This window comes from Puma concolor, chromosome B1 (genome assembly GCF_028749965.1).
Source record: "Puma concolor isolate L17-30 chromosome B1, mPumCon1.1.hap2, whole genome shotgun sequence".
NCBI lineage: Eukaryota > Metazoa > Chordata > Mammalia > Carnivora > Felidae > Puma > Puma concolor.
In genome coordinates, this window is record NC_141670.1 from 19,008,837 (window position 1) to 19,031,374 (window position 22,538).

A 22,538-nucleotide genomic window follows, 5' to 3' on the forward strand; every position below is an offset into this window, starting at 1 on the left:
AATTTTTGAAAATTAAGCAGCAGTATTCATGCCAGGAGATGCTGCCTTTTGGGATAGTTGTGACAAAGGTCCCAGTAGCATCATAGTATAGTTCATGTGCCGAGAGAAGCGATGTCCCAAGACATTAGCAGCAGAGGCAATAGTGTTAAAGAAGGAAAACTCAAAAACAACTGAGTTTAGACATCTTGTGGTTGGGCTGGGGTGGCAACAATTACTCAAGGTCAGTATCTTCGTCCCCAACATGCATGTCCTCTTATAATCCTTTGGCTCTTGGACAAATTCTAAGAGAAAAAGGGAGGTGTCTTTAAAAGTGGGAAACGGTCCAGATACAAAGTTTAAATTTTTAATCATGAGAAACTAAAATACTAAGTTTGTTTAAATGTTTACCCGAAGCGTCTAAATTTTTAACCAGAAATGATTGTGTTACCTTGAAGTAACACGATTCAGGTCTTTTGCACGTTAGGAGAAGCTAAACTATGCGGAACCGGCCTAAATTGAGTTGAATTATGGGAAAATTAAAATTTTATGTCTGCATAACTGAATTGTATCTATAATTTTGATCCTGCTGCAGTTGTTGGCTAATACTTACAAAAAAGAAAATGATTGGGGCTCCAGGGTAGCTCATTGGGTTTAAGTGTCAGACTTCAGCTCAGGTCATGATCTCGGAGTTCATGAGTTGCAGCCCCGAGTGGGGCTCTGTGCTGACCGCTCAAAGCCTGCAGCCTGCTTCGGATTTTGTGTCTCCCTCGCTCTCTCTCTCTGCCCCTCCCCTGCCAGCGCTCTATCTCAAAAATAAACATTTAAAAAAATTTAAAAAAGAAAAAAGAAAATGATTGCCATAGATATTTTTTCTAAACTACTCCATGAAACTGCCCTGGTTAACTTGTAAAGAACCGCTACTGCCAATAGTGACTCAGAAAACCTGCAAGTATCTGAAATTCTCTCTGAATCATAAAACATTCACATTATGTTCAGGGAGTTTGCGATGTTAAGTCAATATTCCCACACTATAATCATTATAAATTAGTAATGCACATATCCTGTCAGGAAGGACTTTGGGTTGTTAACTGTAACGTTATGCTTCCCAACAACAAACCTATTCTACTGGAACGTTGGTAAAACCTTTTTACCGTAATGATTATTTTTTCTTAGGGGTAGGGTAGTCCCCTCGTTTGTGGTTCAGCTTTCTTTGCTTTTAATCCCCAGCCGTCAAGCCCGGGTCTCACGCCGAGGCTCATGACGTCCACAGTAGCCAGAAGCTGCGCATTGCAGCGCTTGCGTCATTTACTGCGTCATCTCTTCAGGTAAGCATTTTACCATGGCCCGTTAATATGAGGTGAGTACAGTATTATATGTTGAGCGAGAGAAGCCACATTCATAAAACTTTTATGTGTATATTGTTATAATTCTATTTTATCGTTATCTATTGTTAATCTCTTCCTGTGCCTCATTTATAAATTAAACTTTATCATAGGGGTGTATGTATAGGGAAAAAAAGAATATATAGAGGGCTCAGTGCTATCTGGGGTTTCAGGCATCCAGTGGGGGCCGGGGAAAGTATCCTGGATAGCTACTGTATTCATATTAATGGGGTGATTGATACATTTCGATCATGCCACTTTTCTCTTCTAGCACCTTCTTTGGTTATCACCGTCTGTCAATTTTATGAAACCCTTGTTCGTGCACACTTGGGTCTCCATGACACAGTTCCAGTGACCATTTTTGCTGTATGCTTTGCTCCACGTCACGAGCGTGCTATAAAGGCACTACACACGTTGTGTCTTTCCACGATGTTAGCTTATTCACTCATAAAGCAGGGTTCACACAATTGTAACAGGCTTGGGATTCCGAACTCCTTTCACTTGGCTTCCTACGCATACACAAGACATACAATACAAAGCCACATAATAAACAAAGTACAAGTGTAAGAAGTGAACAAACCAAAGGGAAAATCAGTCGGTGAGCACACAGCTGAAATGAGGACTCCGTCTGCTCTGCATCAGCTGTCAGCACTTAACTGCTGATTATGTTCCGTGGTCAGCCCCGCAGGGCGTTCAGTGGCAGTTGGCCTTTCGTACGTGGTCAGATGTGGAAGAGTCAGCATCTGGAAAATCAGAGAGCTTGCTGCAGAAATCCTGCCTTCTTGAAGGAGTTTAATCAGTCGTTAGCCATTTCAGGCCTCTTCTGGTTCTAGTGATTAACAGTTCTTGGTTCTTCCACGTTCTCTTGGCCTTGTTAATTAGCAGTTCTTGGTACTGTCAGCGTGTTCTGATTTTAGCAGTGTCTGTTTCTCAGCTCATCGCCCTTGGCTGCCGTCCTGAATCTTTATGTCACTGCTTGACATAAGTGACCCCATCATACTCTCTACACTCAATTATTTTAATATTTATCCAAAATTGGTTATTGGCTCTTCCCCAGTAACTCTGTGTATCTGCATGTGTCTTTGCTCCTAATTTCTCTCTGGAGTGACTTCCCCAACCTCTCAGTATCTCTGTCTCCTTTACTAATCATTTCATCAATCTCAAATACATCCTTTTTCTAAAGAATACCTTGATCCACTTTATTTCAGTATTCTTTCCTCAATACTCCGTAGACCTCTTTTAGACCTCTCCTGAGGTTTAGCCTATGCTATTTATATGATACTTCTTGTGATAGTTTATCTGCAACTCATACAATAAAGTTCCTTGTGCATAATTTTTATTTCTTGCTTGCTTTAATCTGTGTCCTCATTACCATATTGAGCATACATAGCCTGTGCTCAATCGATACATTTTTTTTTTGAGATAATGTAACAGTGACACTTAAGTTGCTATCATGCCTTCAATTTAAAAATCTGTGATCGCTCCATAAAAGAATGCTTTGGGGAAAAGAAAAGACATGCATGAATTTGCATGTGATTAATCACATGTCACTCTTTGCTTTCAACTTTCCTTCTAGGTGGGAATAAAAAACGTGCAGTGTAGAAGTTTAAGGACTCCACAGAGCTGCCCAAGGACACGGGGAAAGTGATTAAAGAGGAAGCTTCTAGGGATAGAGTGGACCCAGGGAAGGAGGAGTTACTGCTGATGGCTAGGCTTGTGAGAATAGATTGGTGAATAGGAGAAGAAGGCATGTTATAGGGAGAAAGAGAAGGACAGAACTAAGAATATATCTCCAGGCCACAACCCATGCACAAAATAGAGGGAGGAAAGAAAATGATACTCATATATTAAAGACACAGTGTAGAAATACAGTGTGTGAACTTAATAAGAGAATGTAGTTAGCTTTCCTGATAAAGGAGCTTGAAGTTGTACACTGTGCTATGATGTGCCTGTGGTGGAAATGATTTAGATTTCTTAAATGTATGACACAGCTATGCAGGTGTGAGCAGTGAAGCAGATTGCTGTGCAAAATTCTGTCCAAGTAGGCTAGTTGTCAGATTTTATATATGCCTATCATGGTTTCCCATTTCCTCACCTGTGGGAGAGCTAATCAATAAATAAATTGGTACAAGAAACTAACACTATTTATACACCATATCTTGGGAAATCACCCAAGGCAGCGAATTGGAAGGAACTTCTGTAGATATGAAACAGGCCACTCAGAAATCAGGATGACTAGTGATACCACTGTCGGAGAGCCGTTTCTTGTGCCAGAAGAGGGCTGCGATCTTAGGGAATTCTTACAAGCGGAACTGCCAAGAATAGAACTCAGCCTTTTCAAAGGTGTTCTTTTTTGGAGAACTTCAAGGTCATCAGTGGAGAGAGCAATCCAGAGAAATTCTTTGCTTTAGAGATGAATTCTTACTACCCTCACTCCCTGATGCTCCCTTTTATTTTGGGCAAGTGAGAGTTTCCAATGGGCTCTACCTGGTCACTCCATATTTATTTTAAGAGTGGATTAGATAATGTATGATCATGTACTTTGTAAATTAAATTTAAGAAAGCAAGTTTTTTAAAAAATCAGTTTCCAAACTAATGAGACCAAGAGTATTTTCACTGAGTATCATGAATCAATGTTTGACTTTTTTTTTTTTGAGAAATCGTTTGGACAATTGGGATAATTTTCTTTATCGATAAAACATTCATTTAGAATTGACCTCCTTGTTTCCACTTACCCATTTTCTCTTTTCACCTCTGTACCCTGTTTTCATCCTGCTGTGGGTGGAAATCACTAATGAATCATTTTCCTCTGTGGCCCCATGTCTAGCTTTTTCTCCAACTACTTTATCTTACAAAGAGATCTATATTTAATGTGTATTTTATCTCAAATAATTAGCTCTCTTCTCTAAGAAACAAAACTGAACCAAACAATATTGGGCACCGGAAAGGAGGAGTAACTGCTGAGGGAAAAGATGGTAAGTTATTGACCTCACTGGATGCTGTTTTCTTTCTATATAATCATTTGATAATTCCTCTCAACTCCTGCCCTAAAGCCCACCTCCATCCCTGAAGGTGGGATTGAATCAGTCAGAGTGCTCTAGACAAACAGACCAACAGAATCTGTATCTATGTATCCACATTCATATCTCTGTGTATCTATATAGCTGTATCTATTTAATGAGGAAGACTGAGATTTTTTATAAGGAATTGGCTCACATGATTATAGAGGCTAACTAAATCTTATGAAATGCCATCTGCAAGCTGGAGACCAGGAAAGCCAATGGTGTAGTTCAATCTGACCCTGAAGGCTTGGGAACCAGAGTAGTTGCTAATAAAATTCCCAGTCTGAGGTTCGGAGAGGAGCAGCGTTGCAGCTCAGCAGTCAGGCATGGAGAGAAAAAACCTCACTTGCTCTGCCTTTTCTTTCTATGCAGGCTTGCACAGACTGGATGATGCGCACCCATTTGTTTTACTCAGCCTACTGATTTAAATGCTAATCTCATCAAGGAACTCCCTCACAGAAATAATGAAATAATGTTTAGCCCAATATCTGGGCATCCTGTGATCCAGTCAGGTTGACACTTAAAATCAACCATCTCAGAGATGCTCCAGCGTGAAGCAAACTTAGCTACACAGTGTCCACTCCATTGACAAGAACTCTGTTGCTGGCAGTCCAGCTTGCTTCTTCTCTATCCTCCCACATTCCGTGTTTTGTTTTGTTTTGTTTTTAATTTTTTTTTTGAACGTTTATTTATTTTTGGGACAGAGAGAGACAGAGCATGAACAGGGGAGGGGCAGAGAGAGAGGGAGACACAGAATCGGAAACAGGCTCCAGGCTCCGAGCCATCAGCCCAGAGCCCGACGCGGGGCTCGAACTCCCGGACCGCGAGATCGTGACCTGGCTGAAGTCGGACGCTTAACCGACTGCGCCACCCAGGCGCCCCCCACATTCCGTGTTTTACTGTCAAGACTCAGTCACTAGTTACAGCTTCAAAGAAGCCCTGAGACTCTCAAGGATGCCAGTGAAGCTCGCTAGTGCTGTCTTCTTGTAAGCGTATGAAGAGTGCCCATGACTTTTCATAGCTTAATACCAATGCCTGGAGTGACATTCACGTTTTCTAGTGCAGGTAACCCCAGTCACCATGGGGACAGGTATTTTACTTGAATTTGTGGGGAGCAGGAATGGTGATGGAAAAATACCACAGTGCTTTTACTCCTGTGAATTCCATTCAAGGAATTCTCTCTTTAAATGCATCTTCCTTTAGTTTTATTTTCTAGCCCTCTCTTATGTGGCCTTGAGGTAGATGATTAAGATCGATAGAGACTTTTGGGTTACCTGTTCCTTCTTTGAAGATGTAATCACTCATCATCCACGTAGTTATCAACTGAGAGGACCTTGGTGAAACTTGGAGACAAAAGGAGAAAAAGTCCCATTTGATAATTCTTCTACGTATGCTTCCATGGCATTCTAATCTCATTGTTCATAGCAATTATCACAGTAGTAATTTTACATGTATTTTGACAGTTGTTTGACTAGTATCTATGTTCTCCACTGTTCTGGAACTCCATGTGGGCAAAACCTGTCTTATTATTCTATCTTTAAGGTCTTATGCAATGTCTTGCATGCAGCATATTTGAATTAATGATTAGATGAACTGATGACCAGTCAGGGGTCTGGATATATTTATTTTTTCCAGTTACTGTTCTTTCTTTTCTTTCATTGAAGAAATTCTTTTAAGTAAGGGCTGTCTTCTTATGAACTAAAATGCAAACATCCTATAGTCTGTCAAATTTTATTGTAATATTAAAAGCTCTTCTAGTGGTCACTTTTGAGTAATAAGTAAAATATACATTTATTCACTCTGTAAAATTAATAACCAATTACTACTCAGGCACTGGGACTTTGGAGATGAAAAAACAGCAGATTTCCTCTAAATATTTACAGTAGCATAGATGTAATAGACAAGTAGTTACAGTAAAATGTGGTCTATTAAGTAATGTATGTGTAAGTAACATTTTTTAAAATAAGTATAATGTTCTAGGTCCTTTACTCACATGTAATATATATATATTTTTTATTTTTTACAACTGCTTTCTGAGTTATGTTTCATTATTCCATTTTTTTCAATGAGAAAGCTGAGGTTCAGTGAATTTAAACCTTTTGAAAATTTAATACATTGTTTGGGTTTATGTTTATTTGGTTTCAAAGCAGGCACTCCTTTCTTTGTGTCACATGACAAAGAACCACATCTTTAAGTCTCTATGAGGGGAGCACTCCTAAACTCATGAAGGCTCATAAGTGAGAAACATAATAAACTGTATTACTATTTATTGAGTACCTATGTTGTGCTAAGCATTATGCTGGCATTTCTTTTTAGCCTAAAAATAACTCTAAGATACTGGTATTATCATTCCTATTTCCTATAATGGGACATTGAGTCTCATCAAGTTTAAGTCGCTTGCCCAAGTCATATACATAAGAGGTGGAGCTAGGAATTGAAATCAGTTCTAATGATTACAAATCTATGCTTATAACATTTTTAAAAAAATGGTTCTTCTGAGACCTTGTTTTGACATTACTATAGGCCACATGAATATAACCTAGTTATGACAAGCAAACAGTAGTTTAACGGATTTTTAAACCTGCATTTCAACACTAAAGTCTGAAAACTTTTTTTTTTTTTTTCTTCTGGCTTCATATGAACTCCTGAGCTTTTGGTGTCCCTAAAGATAGGTTTTATATCCTTTACATTGTCATGATAATTCTGACAATATTTACCGCTAATCAACTGATGTGGAAAAATCCAACTGCTCCCTGTGGGATATTATGGAACATTGATTAGTATGAATATTATCAGCAAGGACCTCACAAGCTCCTCATGTTCCTGTTTCTTCAACCAAAATTCATTCATCCATGGACCAATCTGCTTCTAAATTTGTAAACAGCTGTCCAGTAATAAACTCACTAAAATGAATAATATTCTCAAGCAATTGCATGCAGTTTCACAAATGCTCTTATTGTCGTCCTACCCGTCTCACTGCTATTTATGAGCTGTTAAGGCAATGAAAGGGGAGAATGACATTTTTTTTTTTTTTTTAATAAATGTGAACATGGTGACTTACACTTCAAGGTTCTAATCACCCTTTGAGCTCTTAAGACATCTATTTGTCTTTCTGATTTAGGTTGTGTGTCTCTTGAGCCCTAAGCACATATTCTTTATGCCTGGTACAGTGCCAGATCCATCAGTGTTAAACAAATAATTAATCTTCATAATGATAGCTTGCAGAGGTGGTCCCACAATTATGGAAGGGCACCTTGATATCCTCGGGAAGTCTGCTTTGAAAAACAGATGTGTGTGGCAGATAACAACTGAATATTAAAGCAAATTATTTCACTTCTCAGATCCTCAGTTTCTGAGTCTAGAAAACAAGGGTGTTGGACTAGCTGCTCAGTTGTTGGATTAGAAATTCATGAAGCTAATCCGCATATAGTCCTTTTTAATCCAAAAATTCTTTTAAGTTTTAGAGAATTACTCTAGTTTTCTGGGTTCCTTTCAGTTTCCATTCAAATGTGTGCTGTAGGCTGGAATCTGACTAGATCCCAGTGTGTAATATTTGATGTATTTTTATTTTTCATCTCAGCTTCGTGGATTAAATATTGAAGAACAAATATACTTTCTTATAAAATAGTAGCAATGGCCTTGTATACAAGGCTGCAAGAGTCCCACACTGTTTGGCACCTATTTCCTAATAGTATACATAGCAACATAACACCATTTATGTATTGGAGGCTATGGCAGAAGGACAAGGGACTTGGGATTCGAGTCTGACCACCATCACAAGGTACACACAGTGCACCTATTTAACAAGCCTGTTAAAGTGTACGCGGAAATACACTGTTTAATGAGCTGGGGGAAATATCTAAGTTTAGTTATCTTACCAACATAATAAGGAGACTGGTAGTGATTTCTAGGACTTTATGAGAATTAATGTATATAAACTGCCTGACATAGAGGAAGTGCTCAGTAAAGGGTGATTTCCTTTTCTCCCCCTTCTCTTTATCCTCTCATCCTGGCTTCATTCAGCAGTCCTTTTTTAGTATGTGCATATTTCCACATTATTTGAAACCTCCCAGAACAAACCTGGTCTGCTGGTGCTGTTGTCAGAAATCTGGAAGTGGTGGCATTAAAGTGGTTATATCTATTAACCCATCTTTACAGCACTATCCTCTGCAATTAGCCTATCAATTCTGCCTGTAGTCCCCTTTGGATGAAGGCATTAAATACTGCTGAAATGCAATCATGATGGGTAACCAGTGAGTCTAAAGAGGTGGGGATATTCTTTGTCTTTGGAGAAATATCCATTTGGGGGGGAAATGTTTTCAAACTTCATACTTGACTTGGGTTCTCTGATGTCATTGTGGTGAGCAGTACTGTCAGCATGGGCCATCATTGTGGAAAATGCCCTTCCTTGGTTAGTTGTGTTAGAAAGTTGGGGGAAAGAAGAGCAACATTATAGGAAGCCATAATCAAACCAGTTTATATGTGTTTTCAAAATTTCCTTATGAGGGAGCAGTATGATACCAGGCAGTGAGATTCAAGTCCATTCAACCCATACCTAAGTGTGCCTACTGTGTCTGAGGCACAAGAATTGGTGCCAACACTAATTCTGTCAGAATATCACAGAGGGAAGTGGGGGCAGGATTAAGATTAATTCTGGGGCACAGGGTAGAAAGCATAGGAACTGCCTTGTAATTCAGAACCTACCCAGCCAGGGCCAGCAAACATAAGGACAGAATTTTAGGAGGTAGGTAGAGTCTGAGAATGAGAAGCGGCTTAAACATAAAGAGTAAAAGTGAGCGGAATATAAACATTGTTAATTCATAATATTCAGTCCCGCCTTGATAAAGATTTATGGCAAGCATCATCCTTTTTTTGAAAGTAGCAAGATCACAGGATCAGAAGTATAGAAACCTCTGATGAATCTTAACTCGCTGCCTGCAAGAAAGGTGGACTTAACGCACATCTCTCAACCTGTCTGAGCATTAGTTTTTTTAGTTGTGAAATAGAATCAATAATTCTTGTTCCGTTTCACAAAGTCGATAGTCGTGAGAATAGAAAAAGGTAAAAAGTAAATTAAAATGTTTTGAAAGTGATATACTATTTAAATTCCATCCATTATTGTAGACATTTTTAAGGTTAACATCAAAGAGATCTCTCTGAACTCTAAAGTTATGATGTTTTTCCTTCTTGCCTTCAGACACAGAATAAATTATGAAGGATTATTTTAGCTTTGCTTTTCATGTAGGTATTTATTCACACATGTTCAAGTGTATTAAAGCAAAGGAAGGGTAAGATGCTGGTGATAACTTAGATATTTTCTATATCACTGATTGCTAGATGATTGTTGGTGATACATTTTTAATAAAAATTATTGCCTGAATACTCTATGAGAGAGATTCGCAGAGAATGTCTTTGCTTTTTTGTCAGTGAAGCATGTGTCCTTTTTGAATTGGCCTTACTCAATATTTTGCTCATTCAACAGAAATAAAAAAGACCCTCAAATATGATATTTATTGAGTACTCATTGTGAAAACTGGATTGACTTAGGTACTGTGAAGGTAGACCAAAAAAGGAATGTTATAAATAAAGAGGATGTTTATGAGTTTTCTAGTGTTTCAATTATTAAGTGTTCCAATTAAATACATTATAATTCTAAAGAAGACATTTACTATGTTCCATGGATGCAATCTTAGGTTCTTGAAGAAGTTTCCCTATGTAAAGATAGCTGCCATTCTAATTATGTTAAGTCCTTCAGATAGCTTTTGCCAATAAACAAGGTGAGGAATCAAAGACTCTGCTATTTTAGTAGAGGCAGCATGTCAGGGTTGCCGACGCATCCTTCTTACTAGTGGAATAAGAGGAGAATATACCACCGCATACGCAGGGATCATTTTTCTCACTTTTCTGTTTTCTTGTCAGTAATAGAATGCTGTGTTACATCCTTCCTTTTCTTCCTTTGTCTATACCAGAAAGGAGAAAGTAACTTAAGGAAATGTTTAACAGAGCGGTCAGAAGGAAAATGGAAAAGATCTATGTCAACTTGAGTTTACTTGAATACTGATGAGATGTGGTAGGGTATATGCAGTGGGAGAAGGGAGTAGAGACGGTAAGAAGGAACTCTGAGGATACCAGTAGCACAGAGGACACAGAGAAAGAAAGGACTCAAATAAGATGGAAAGGCTATGGACCAAAATGGTGAGGACCAAAATTGGACCTTTTTTTTTTTTTTTTTTTTTTTTTTTTTTGCAGTTCAGCACTCATTGGTGTCTGGAGTCAAATAATTTTATTCTTCTCCTGCTATTGGTTCAGGTGCTTGATTCTATTTTCTCTGAAAGGAATTAAAGTGATATGACTCTTATTTATAGATAAGTCTCTATTGGTAACACTTGCATAAGCCAAATTTGTGAAGTATTTAGTGTGTGTTTTAGGGAACTGGTTCTGCTTTAGGCAATCCTGTATGTACTTCCAAGGAATCTTGGTTTTCACACGCTCTGTCACCCCTGTCTTTCATAGAATCTATTCTAAACAAATGGTCTATGATAGTCACTTGCTTTGAAATAAACATGATTGGTAGGTTCCTTTATTTTCTGGGAAGGCAGGAGACAGATGAATACATATCTTGTTAGAATTCCATGTATCAATACTGTAAGTAAAGTAAGTGTTATATCTGATAAGGGACTATCTGATTAAGAGGCAAAATTGGGTAGTAGTCAGGGACATCAATTTTGAATTTGAATTTTATCAATTTGATTTCCTTGAGCTTGTTTTTAAGGGATTGAAAATGGAAGTAATAATAATTATTACCTCATGGATAATAATTTCATAAAAGAATTTTTAACAGAAGAAACAATTAAATATTATTATAATTCAGCTCATTTTGGCTGTGGGGCACTAACCTATAACTGGGATATTCATAGATCCTCAGTTTCTGAGCCAATCTGGACTAAATTGCAGACTTACAGATGTAGAATATGGAATTATTGTAAGACTGGTGTCCATTATGTCTGAAGGAAGCTCACTGAATACAGTAGTTTCTAATGTGCACCCTAATTTTCCTTTTGGAGCATAGATTGGCAAGAGTTGTATCTCTGAATCCTGCCACTTATTTTTCTTTTCCTATGGGGTTTCCTGTAAAGGAGGGAGTTGTACATGCAAAGAGTAATACTCAATGAGATACCAAGTACCAAATTATTTCTTGCTGAACAAATACTCAGTAGGCCCTTCGGGAAGCTTTCTGATTAAGGCTGCATTTGAGAACCTGGCTTTGGCCAAATGAGGACTCTTATTTCATTTTCCCTCTGCTTAAAGCTAAACTGCTAGGCAGAGGAGGTCCATTCCAGCTTGACCTGCCATCCCAGCCTTAGGCAGAGAAGCTGGAATACAATAGAGGAGCACCAGCACTTCCAGGTTGGTCTTTAAAAAGCAGCCCCCTACTTGACAGCTTACCCTTGAGAAGTCAGAGTCAGAGAGTTATCAGTTATGATAACCATAGAGACTCCCAAAATAGGAAGGGAGCAGGTGAACCCATGGTCTTCTTTAACCAGCAGTTACATCATCTGTTGCCAAAAGTGGTCCAGTGAAAGACCAAATTGAAAATAAATTATTTCTATGGGCAGAAAATATTGGATCTATGAATCCATGGGTTGTATGTATGGAAGGACAGAAAGAACAGCAGAAACATGGTGGCAGAAATTGCTTCCTTTATAAAAACAGTATATTATAGTATTTGAGATATTCTAGCCATCTCAAAATCTGAGTGGATTATTCAAAAGGACTGACTTTAGCTCTATGCCACAATTATTTTAGATAGTCCTATGACTTTGGATTTCATTGTTCAGACAGAAATTTCTCAGAGATGTTACTAAATCACAAAAATATGTGCATACATACATATATACATACATAATTTCTTTAAAAATAGATCTGAACAAAATAAAGGAAATGATGAATAGAAACCACATATATGAAGAGCTATCAATAATGGAGAATGCATAACAATACATTTCTTTATGCTAAATGGCAAGAAGGCACAATAGGAAAAATCAGTAGCAATGTAATATAAACAGATGCCACAATTTATAGCTATTGAGAGATTCTCATTAGATTGTGATTTTATCTAATGCATTGGTATTTACAAAAATATAATAACATTCTGGCGTATATTACACATTTCAAATTATTATAGCATTAATTAGAATTTGTAGTACTCTGTCATTTTAAAGTGATTAACAATCTTTTATTTGCATCTCTTAGCTTATCAAAATATCATTTTATCAATTTCCTTAGAGAAATATCTATACAACTAGCACTTTGGTGTTGATTTTGAGCCTTTATAAGGTTATATTCTAATTTTCAAAGGGACAGGTATTTCCACTGTATAGAACGGTGTTGAGAAAAAAAAAATCTGCTATGGACACAATTTTAATTTCCAAATGCTGAGATGCCCAGACCACAGTCCTAGCTAGTGTGAAGAAAAACCACATCATACAGGGAATTAGCACTAACAAAGGAAAAAGGATTCTGAAGGCCATTCCCAAGGCAAGAGCAGTATTGTTGAGGGGTAATCTCAAAGGATGGCTGATTTCAAAGAGCAGTTTTTTCTGCTTCAAGTACAGGATTGTACTTGAAAGAGCACAGAGCAAGATTGATTGTCACGTTTTAAGTGTAATCAGGGTGAGAGAAAAAGTGAAAGGCTTAAGACTTGAAGAAGAGACCTAAAGACAAAATCAATGGAGATTAGAGTTTTTGTTTCATAGCGATACCTGCTTTTGTTTATACACATTCCTGTTTAATACAAATGACATGGTCATTTAGTGACATGAAAGTGGCTAATTTTTCTGTTAGTAGAATATACTGCAAAGTGTGCAAATATGAAAATATCCACTGGTTGACTCTTAATTCATTCTGCTAATGTCAGGTTTTGTTTTTGTTTTTATTTTACTATCAATGTGAGCAACTAGCATCTAGACATCTAGGTAGGTCAGCTCTGTTGAACCATTATTGCAATTAATTCAATCAAATGTTCATTGAATACCCTTCACAATTGGACACTGATCTATATGTTAATGACACAGCATTGAGTCAATAGATACAGGCCATGTCCTCCTGATGCTTATTCAGTAGCAGATACGACAAAAAAAAAAAAAAAAAAAAAAGTACAGTAAAGAGTGATAAGCATTCAAACTTTAAATTATAAAATAAATAAGAGACAAAAAGTACCACATAGGGCGTATAGTCAATAATATTGTTATAACATTGATGGTGACTGTACTTACCATGGTGAGTGTTGCGTAATGTATAAAATTGTCGAATCATTGTATGTACACTTGAAAATAATATATCCTTGTGTGTTAATTATATGTTAATAAATTAAAAAAAGAGCAGAAAGCATTCACATGCTTTTGGATCATACACAGTGAGGTTTCTTCTTTTTTTTTTTTGGTTTATTATTCATTTTTGAGAGAGAGAGAAACAGAGCACAAGCAGGGGAGGGGCAGAAAGAGAGGGAGACACAGAATCTGAAGCAGGCTCCAGACTCTGAGCTGTCAAGAAAGAGCCCAACGCGGAGCTCGAACCCACTAACTGTGAGATCATGACCTGGGCTGAAGTCAGATGCTTAACCACCTGAGCCACCCATTCACCCCAATATACAATGAGGTTTCTAATGCCTATTGGATCAGGATGGGCCTTTCTGAGATTGAAGTATGAATCAGATTTAAGTATAGCAGGAAGGGGGAGGTAATTTATTTGGTACAAGACAGTGAATTAAACAGGGTAAAAAAATACAGTTATAAATAATTCTGTACTTATGGAGCTTACAATTTAGTAATAATACCAATAATTTACTGTTCATTACATGCTAGGTATTAACCTTGCTTGTATTAATTTTTTAATCCTCACAACAACTATATGAGGTAGATACCGTTATTAACCATTTTTCGGTGAAGAGGCAAAGGAACAGAAATGTTGACTTATACAGATTTTTGAACTAGCAAGTAGCAGGCCTAGTAAATGAACATCGTTGTCTGGCTCCAAATCCTGCACTTTTAATGAGTATTTTATTCTAGGAAAAGTTCAACAATTTGCAAATATACAAATCACTTCAACGTAAGGAGTGACGAGTATTTTTTTTTTTAATTTAAATACAAGTTAGTTAACATATAGTGTAATAATGATTTCAGGAATAGAATTTAGTGATTCATCACTTACATATAACACGCAGTGCTCATCTCACCAAGTGGGGAGTGATGAGTATTGTAAGAGAATCCTATATGGGAACATAGCAGAACACCTAGGGCATGCTGCGTGGCACAGACTGAAAATCTCTGCCTTAGCCTGACCTTTTTAGGCTCTCTCTCTCCAGTGTGCTTTCTATGGCATGAAAGTTAATGTACAGTCTCCCCTTGAAGGGAAGTATTTTTCTTTGAAAGAAGACTCATGATCTCTAGATGTCTGCCATGTAGTCTGCAAATAAAAAGACTTGTAAAGAAAACTGAAAACTCACGTTTCTCTTGGTAGAAACCCCTCCCTCTTCCTACACAGGAATGGGCAGCAAGAAGTTCTTCTGCTTGGACAAAAACTGTCAAAAGCAGTTTTGAATCTATGGAAAAGCAGGAGCATCACTAGTTGACATCTCAAAGTGATTCTGTAGTGAGTTCTGTATTGCTAAAATTTGGGCAGACTTACATCTTAATGACTTAAAAGTTTAGCTTTGACTAAAAGGACAATGAGGGGATCTTATATAATTTTCTATTATATTGAAATGTTTCACCAATCACTATCTTAAACATTTTATGTGTCTGGAAATACAGGTTATTTGGTAAAATCTAATCTCACTGAAAAGCTTTGATGCTCTATACCAAATTAAAACTAATTTAGCTGAACCATCTATGCTGCACATTAATATTAAGCAATTACATTAAATGGAAGCACTGTGAATATGTTAATTGCTTTCATTAAAAAACTGATTTCCTTAATTACTTTCTAAGCAAATATTCTTTACCAAGCTACTTATTTGCAACACTCAAATTCAATAGGTGATTGGGATGTCAATTTATATTAAATACATATTTTAAAAAATCTATTTTGCATTGCAAGTTTTAAAATGTATTTAATCCAGAATTGAGTATGATATTAGGAGACTATTTTTATTTGAGTAATGTTATAAATTTTATTGGGTCAAAATAATATCTCTCCTTCTTCATCATTTAATACCTAAGGCTTCTGAGGACACCACTTTCCCTGTTTCAAAGAAAAGATCTCTCTCACTCCCATCATTGATGTTGACTGTTGTTCAGAGCTCCATGGTTTCAACCTTGCTAGGCACTAAGGTAGCCCTCCCAACCAAGTTCTTGGAGAAGGAAGGCTTTGGAGATAGAATGGTTTCTCAGTATCTTCACAGTTTTTAGTGCTTGTGTGACTAACTTCTGTGTAACGTCTTGATTCACTTTAACAGAGGATATAGTGGGTTCGTGAAATATAACACAAAACATTTCTCTCATGCTCTTAGGCTTAAAAGTTAGAGTGCTAATGGTTCAGGATTTTTAATACAAAGCTATTTTCTAGGTTTATTGCTGAATGTTGTTTAACATACCTAAATAGGAAAGGTATGTTATGCTGCAAAAACATGGATATGGAGTCGTATGGAAGAAAAGAAGGAGGAGAATGAGAAAAATTACTTCAAATAAATTATAAGGTCTTACTATTACTCCAAAACATTACCCCCCCTTCTTCTCCATAAGGGTTAAATAAATAAATAAATAAATGTAGATTGCATTTCTTAAATGTCATTTTAAAATAATTTTTCTTAGCTATTATTTGTGTTTTATTTTAAACAGCTTTATTGAAGTATAATATACATACCATAAATTGCACTAATTTGATAAATTTTGACATATACATACATGCATGAAGTTATCAGTATAGTCAGTGTAATGAGCCTATTACCCCTCAAATTTCCTCTTGCCTCTGGTAATCTTTCACACTTGATCTTTCCTACCACCTTCCTCTTTATGTGTATAGGATATACTCATTTTGTCTGGCTTCTTAATTTTTTTTTTTTAATGTTTTTATTTATTTTTGAGAGACAGAGAAAGAGCACAAGTCAGGGAGGGGCAGAGAGAGAGGGAGACACAGAATGTGAAGCAAGCTCCAGGCTCTGAGCTGTCTGCCCAGAGCCCAACGTGGGGCATGAATTCACTAACCATGAGATTATGATCTGACCCAAAGCCGGCTGCTTAACTGACTGAACCACCCAGGCACCCCTTGTCTGGCTTCTTCTATTGACGATAAACAAAGGTTTATCCATGCTGTAGCATGTTATCAGTAGTTCACGTTTTTAGTGTTAAGTGGTATTTCATTGCATGTATATACCACAGTTTGTTTAACTCTTCATTGATTGATGGATATTTGAGTAGTTTCCAGTTTTTGCTATTACAAATAAAGCTGCTGTGAACATGCATATATAAGTTCTTATGTGGACATGAATTTTAGTTTCCCTTGGATACTACTTAGGAATGCGAAAGTTGGAACATATGGTAAAAATACATCAAACTTTCAAAGAAACTGGCAAAATGTTTTCCATAGTGGCAGTGCTATTTTACATTCCCATTGACAGTGTATGAGAATTTCAGTTACTCCATATCCTCTCCAATACTTTCATCGTCTTTTTTTCCATGAATTTAGACATTCTAATATGTGTGTAATGGTAGCTTGTTGTGTTTTTTTATTTTTATTTTTTTTTATTTTTAGAGAGAGAGCCTGAGTGGGGCAGAGGGGAAGAGAATCTTAAGCAGCTTCCATGCTTACTGCAGAGCCGATGCAGGGCTCAATTCCATGACCCTGGGATCATGACCTGAGCCAAAATCAAGAGTAGGTCTCTCATCCAACTGAGCCATTGTGGTTTTAATTTCTCCAGTGATCAAAGATGTTCAGCATTTTTCATGCAGTTTTTTTGTAATTCATAATATTGTTGGTGAAGTGTATATTCAGAAGTTTTGCCCATGATTTCAATTATTTTCTTATGGAGCTTTGAGGGTTTCTCATATATTCTGGGGTATATATCCTTCATCAGACACGTGTTTTTCAAAATTTTTCCAGTCTGTGGTTTGTAGTTTAATTTTCTTAACACTGTCTTTTGATGAGCAAGAATTTATAATTTGGATAAAGTAAAATTACAAGTAGCACCTTTTTTTCTTAAACAGATCATCCTTTTATCATATGTAAGATAATGTTTCATTAAACAAGTTCAAGAAGGCATTTTTTTCATAGAAGCTTTAAAATTGTTGATTTTACATTTAGGTATGTGATCTATTTTTAGTTAATTTTTATATATTGTGCCAAGTTATGGATCAAAGGTCTTTTTTTTTTTTTTTTGCATGTGATTATTTAATTCTTCCAGTACCATTTGTTGAAAGGACTCCCTTCTCCACTGAATTGTCCTTACACCTTTATCAAAAGGCAGTTGTCCATACATGTGTGGGTCCATTTCTAAATTATTTGTATTCTATTCATCTGTTTGCCTTGATACTAATATAATCTGTCTTCAATACTGTAGTTTTCTAATCTAAAAATCATTAAGTGTGGGTCCTTTGTTCTAATTTTTCAAAGGTGTTTTAGATATTCTACTTCCTTTTTCAAATGAATTTTAGAAGCAAATTATCAATTTCTACAGAAATGTCATTTTGATTAGAATTGTGTTAGATCTATGCATTTTTCTGGAGAGATTGACATTTTACCAATGTTGAATCTTCTGACCCATAAGCAAAATGTATCTCTGTATTTAAGTCTTTAATTTCTCACAGCTATGTTTTATAGTGTACATGTCTTTCACATATTTTTTCAGGTTTATCCCTATTTCATATTTTTGAGCTATTAAAAATGGTGTTTTTAAAATTTCAACTTCTAGTTGTTCCCTGCCAGTAAATAGAAATACACTTGGTAATTTAGGCTAAATTATTTTCTGATTTTTAGTAGTTTTCTGGTACATTCCATCTTACTTTATACATAGAAGATAATTTCATCTGCAATTGAAGACATTTTAATTATCCCTTTATTTGGGGGATGCCTTTTATTTCTTCTTCTTGCCTCACTGCCCTGGATAGTGTTAGATAAAGATAATGAAATTTCAAGTGCAAAGGCCTTGCCTTCTCCTGATCGTGGGGGAAGACATTGTCTTTGTCAAGGATGATGTTAGCTGTAAGTTTTTTATAGATGCTTTTTATTAGGTTGAGGAAATTTTCTTTGATTCTTAGCTTGCAGAGGTTTTTTTTTTTAATCAGAAGTGAGCACTGTTGGATTTTGTCAATTACTTTTTTTTGTGACTATATTCATATGATCACATAATACTGTTAATATGGCAAATTGCACTGATTTTTCAGATGTTAGTCAGACCTTGCATTCTTTTGATAAACACCACTTTGTCATGAGGGATTTTCCTTTTTATTCATTGTTATATTTGATTTCCTAAAAGTTTGTTCAGAATTTGACATCTCTGTTCATGAAGGATATTCATTTTCTTGTAGATTAGTGTTCTCCAGAGAGACAGAAGCAATAGGATGTGCTCATTTATGTACATAGAGAGATTTATTTTAAGGAGTTGGCTCATGGGATTATAGAAACTGGAAAGCTCAAAATTCATAGCGTAGGCTAGCAGCCCAGAGACTTAAGAAGAGCTGATATTGCAGTTCAAGTCCAGAGGCCATCTGCTGGCAGAATTCCTTCTTGCCCAGGTAAGAAAGTCCATCTTTATTCTATTGAGGCCTTCAAATTACTGGATGAGGCCCACCCATATTATGGAGGGCAACCTACTTTACTTTAGTCTACCAATGAGATGTTAATCTCAGTAAAAAACAAAAACCCAAAAAGCTCAGAAAGATCTAGAGTAATGTTTGACCAAATATCTCAGTATTGTGGCCCAGCCAAGTTGATATACAAAATTAACCATCTTGTAATGCCTTTGTTGGATTTTGGTGTCAGTATAATACTGGCCTTATATGGTGAGTTGAAAAATATTTCCTCCTTTTCAACTTTCTGGATGAATTTGAGTGTATCTGGTATTATTTCTTCCGTAATTGTTTAGCAAATTCACTAATGAAGCTGTCCAGGCCTGGAGGTTTTGTGGGATGTATTTTAGCAATATATTCCATCTATTTAATAGATAATAGTTTTTTTTTTCTGATTCTCTACACCTTCTTTAATGACTTTCAGTTATTTAGCCCTTTAAAATAATTTCCTATTTCATTGTCATGGAAATTGTCAAATGTATTTCCATAATATCATTCTTAATATTATTATTCTTTTATTATCTGACAAATTTTGTAGTGATATTATCACTCTGCTTCCTGCTATTGGTAATTTGTGACTTGTGTCTTTTTTTCTTTAAATTTTATTATTTATTTTTTAAAATTTACATCCAAGTTAGTTAGTGTATAATGCAACAATGATTTCTTTATTCCAGTTCTGTGGTTTTGGGTTGTGGTGTTATCATTTTCATTGACTTCCATATAGTTTTTAATTTCCTGTTTAACTGCTGGTTAGCCCATTCATTCTTTTTTTTTTAATGAAAATAAATTTTTTTTAATGTTTATTTATTTTTGACAGAGAGACAGAACATGAGTAGGGGAGGGGCAGAGAGAGAGAGAGATACACAGAATCCAAAGCAGGCTCCAGGCTCTGTGCTGTCAGCACAGAGCCTGATGCGGGGCTCGAACCCACAGACCGCGAGGTCATGACCTAAGCCAAAGTCGGACGCTCAACCGACTGGGCCGCCCAGGTGCCCCACCCATTCATTCTTTAGTAGGATGTTCTTCAGTCTCCAAGTATTTGTTACCTTTCCAAATTTTTTCTTGTGGCTGATTATGAGTTTCATAGCACTGTGGTCTGAAAATATGCATGGTATAATCTCGATCTTTTTGTACTTACTTAGGGCTGATTTGTGTCCCAGTATATGGTCTATTCTGGAGAACGTTCCATGTGCACTGGAGAAGAATGTAAATTCTGCTGCTTTAGGATGAAATGTTCTGAATGTATCTGTTAAGTCCATCTGGTCCAGTGTATCATTCAAAGCCATTGTTTCCTTGTTGATTTTTTGATTAGGTGATCTGTCCATTGCTGTGAGTGGGGTGTTGAAGTCTCCTACTATTATGGTATTACTATCGATGAGTTTCTTTATGTTTGTGATTAATTGACTTCTGTATTTGGGTTCTTCCACATTTGGTGCATAAATGTTTACAATTGTTAGATCTTCTTGGTCTGCAGATCCCTTGATTATAATATAATGCCCTTCTGTATCTCTTGATACAGTATTTTAAAGTCTCGGGGCACTTGGGTAGCTCAGTCGGTTAAGCGGCCAACTTTGCCTCAGGTCATGATCTTGTGGTCCATGAGTTCTAGCCCTGCGTCGGGTCTGTGCTAACAGCTAGAGCCTGGAGCCTGTTTCAGATTCTGTGTCTCCCTCTCTCTGACCCTCTGCTGTTCGTGCTCTGTCTCTCCCAGTCTCAAAAATAAATAAAACCTTAAAAAAAATTAAAATAAAATAAAGTCTAGATTGTCTAATATAAGTGTGGCTACTCCGGCTTTCTTTTGTTGACCGTTACCATGATAGACGGTTCTCCATCCCCTTATTTTCAATCTGAAGGTGTCTTTAGGTCTAAAGTGGGTCTCTTATAAACAGCATATAGATGGAACTTTTTTTCTTATCCATTCTGTTACCCTATATCTTTTGATTGGAGCATTGAGTCCATTGATGTTTAGAGTGAGTGCTGAAAGATATGAATTTATCGCCATTATGATGCTTGTAGAGTTGGAGTTTCTGGTGGTGTTCTCTGGTCCTTTCTAATCTTTGTTGCTTTTGGTGTGTGTGTGTGTGTGTGTGTGTGTGTGTGTGTGTGTATATTTTTTTTTTTTTTTTGTCTTTTCTCCCCTCAGAGATTCCCCCTTAAAATTTCTTGCAGGGCTGGTTTAGTGGTCACAAACTCCTTTAATTTTTGTTTGGGAAACTTTTTATCTCTCCTTCTGTTTTGAATGACAGCCTTGCTGGATAAAGAATCCTTGGCTACATATGTTTCTGATTCAGCACACTGAACATATCCTGCCACTCCTTTCTGGCCTGCCAAGTTTCTGTGGATAGGTCTGCTGCAAACCTGATCTGTCTTCCCTTGTAGGTTAGGGACTTTTTTTCCCTTGCTGCTTTCATGATTCTCTCCTTGCCTGAGTATTTTGTGAATTTGACTATGATATGCCTTGTTGATGGTAGGTTTTTGTTGAATCTAATGGGGGTCCTCTGTGCTTCCTGGATTTTGATGTCCGTGTCTTTCCCCAGGTTAGGAAAGTTTTCTGCTATGATTTGCTCACATAACCCTTCTTGCCCCTATTTCTCTCTCTTCCTCCTCTGGGACCCCTGTGATTCTGATGTAGTTCCTTCTTAATGAGTCACTGATTTCTCTAATTCTTAAACCGTGCTCTTTTGCCCTAATCTCCGTCTTTTTTTCTGCTTCGTTATTCTCTACAAGTTTGTCCTCTATATCGCTGATTCTCTGTTCTGCCTTACCCATCCTTGCCACCATGGCATCCATCCATGATTGCAGCTCAGTTATGGTATTTTTAATTTCATTCTGACAATTTTTTACTTCTTTTATCTCTGCAGAAAGGGATTCTAATCTGTTTTTGACTCCAGCTAGTATTCTTATTATCGTGATTCTAAATTCTGGTTCAGACATGTTGCTTGTATCTGTGTTGGTTAAATCCCTGGCTGTCGTTTCTTCGTGCTCTTTCTTTTGGGGTGAATTCCTTCATTTTACCGTTTTGAAGGGAGAAAAGGAATTAATAAGGTAGAAAAATTGAAATCAAAAGAAGTTAAAATTAAAAAATATATTAAAGTTAAAAATTAAACACACACACAAATTGAATAGATGATGCTTGATCCTAGGTGTGTTTTGGTCTGGGTGTTGAAAGTGGTTTGACAATTAGAGAAAAAAAAAGGGTGGGGGGGTGGACGAAAAAAAAGGTTATCGTTTGAGAATTTGAAAAAATGAAGTAGACTAAAATGAGATGATGGGGGTAAAATAGAATTTGAAAAAATATACACAAATTAAAGAATATAGTAAAAACAATTAAA

At 36.6% G+C, this 22,538-nt stretch overlaps 1 long non-coding RNA gene across 3 annotated transcripts in view; it reads left to right on the forward strand.

Moving 5' to 3' along the window:
* Positions 1-1,258: 1,258 nt before the first annotated feature.
* The window catches only part of LOC147581497 (uncharacterized), a 134,965-nt gene continuing 113,685 nt past the window's right edge, over positions 1,259-22,538 (forward strand). For 2 of the 3 annotated variants that reach the window (XR_015249681.1, XR_015249680.1), the window contains exon 1: positions 4,256-4,336. This is a non-coding gene — a long non-coding RNA (uncharacterized LOC147581497). Of the gene's footprint in view, positions 1,305-4,255; positions 4,337-22,538 lie in introns of those variants that run through there. The other variant, XR_015249682.1, reaches the window with a different exon arrangement.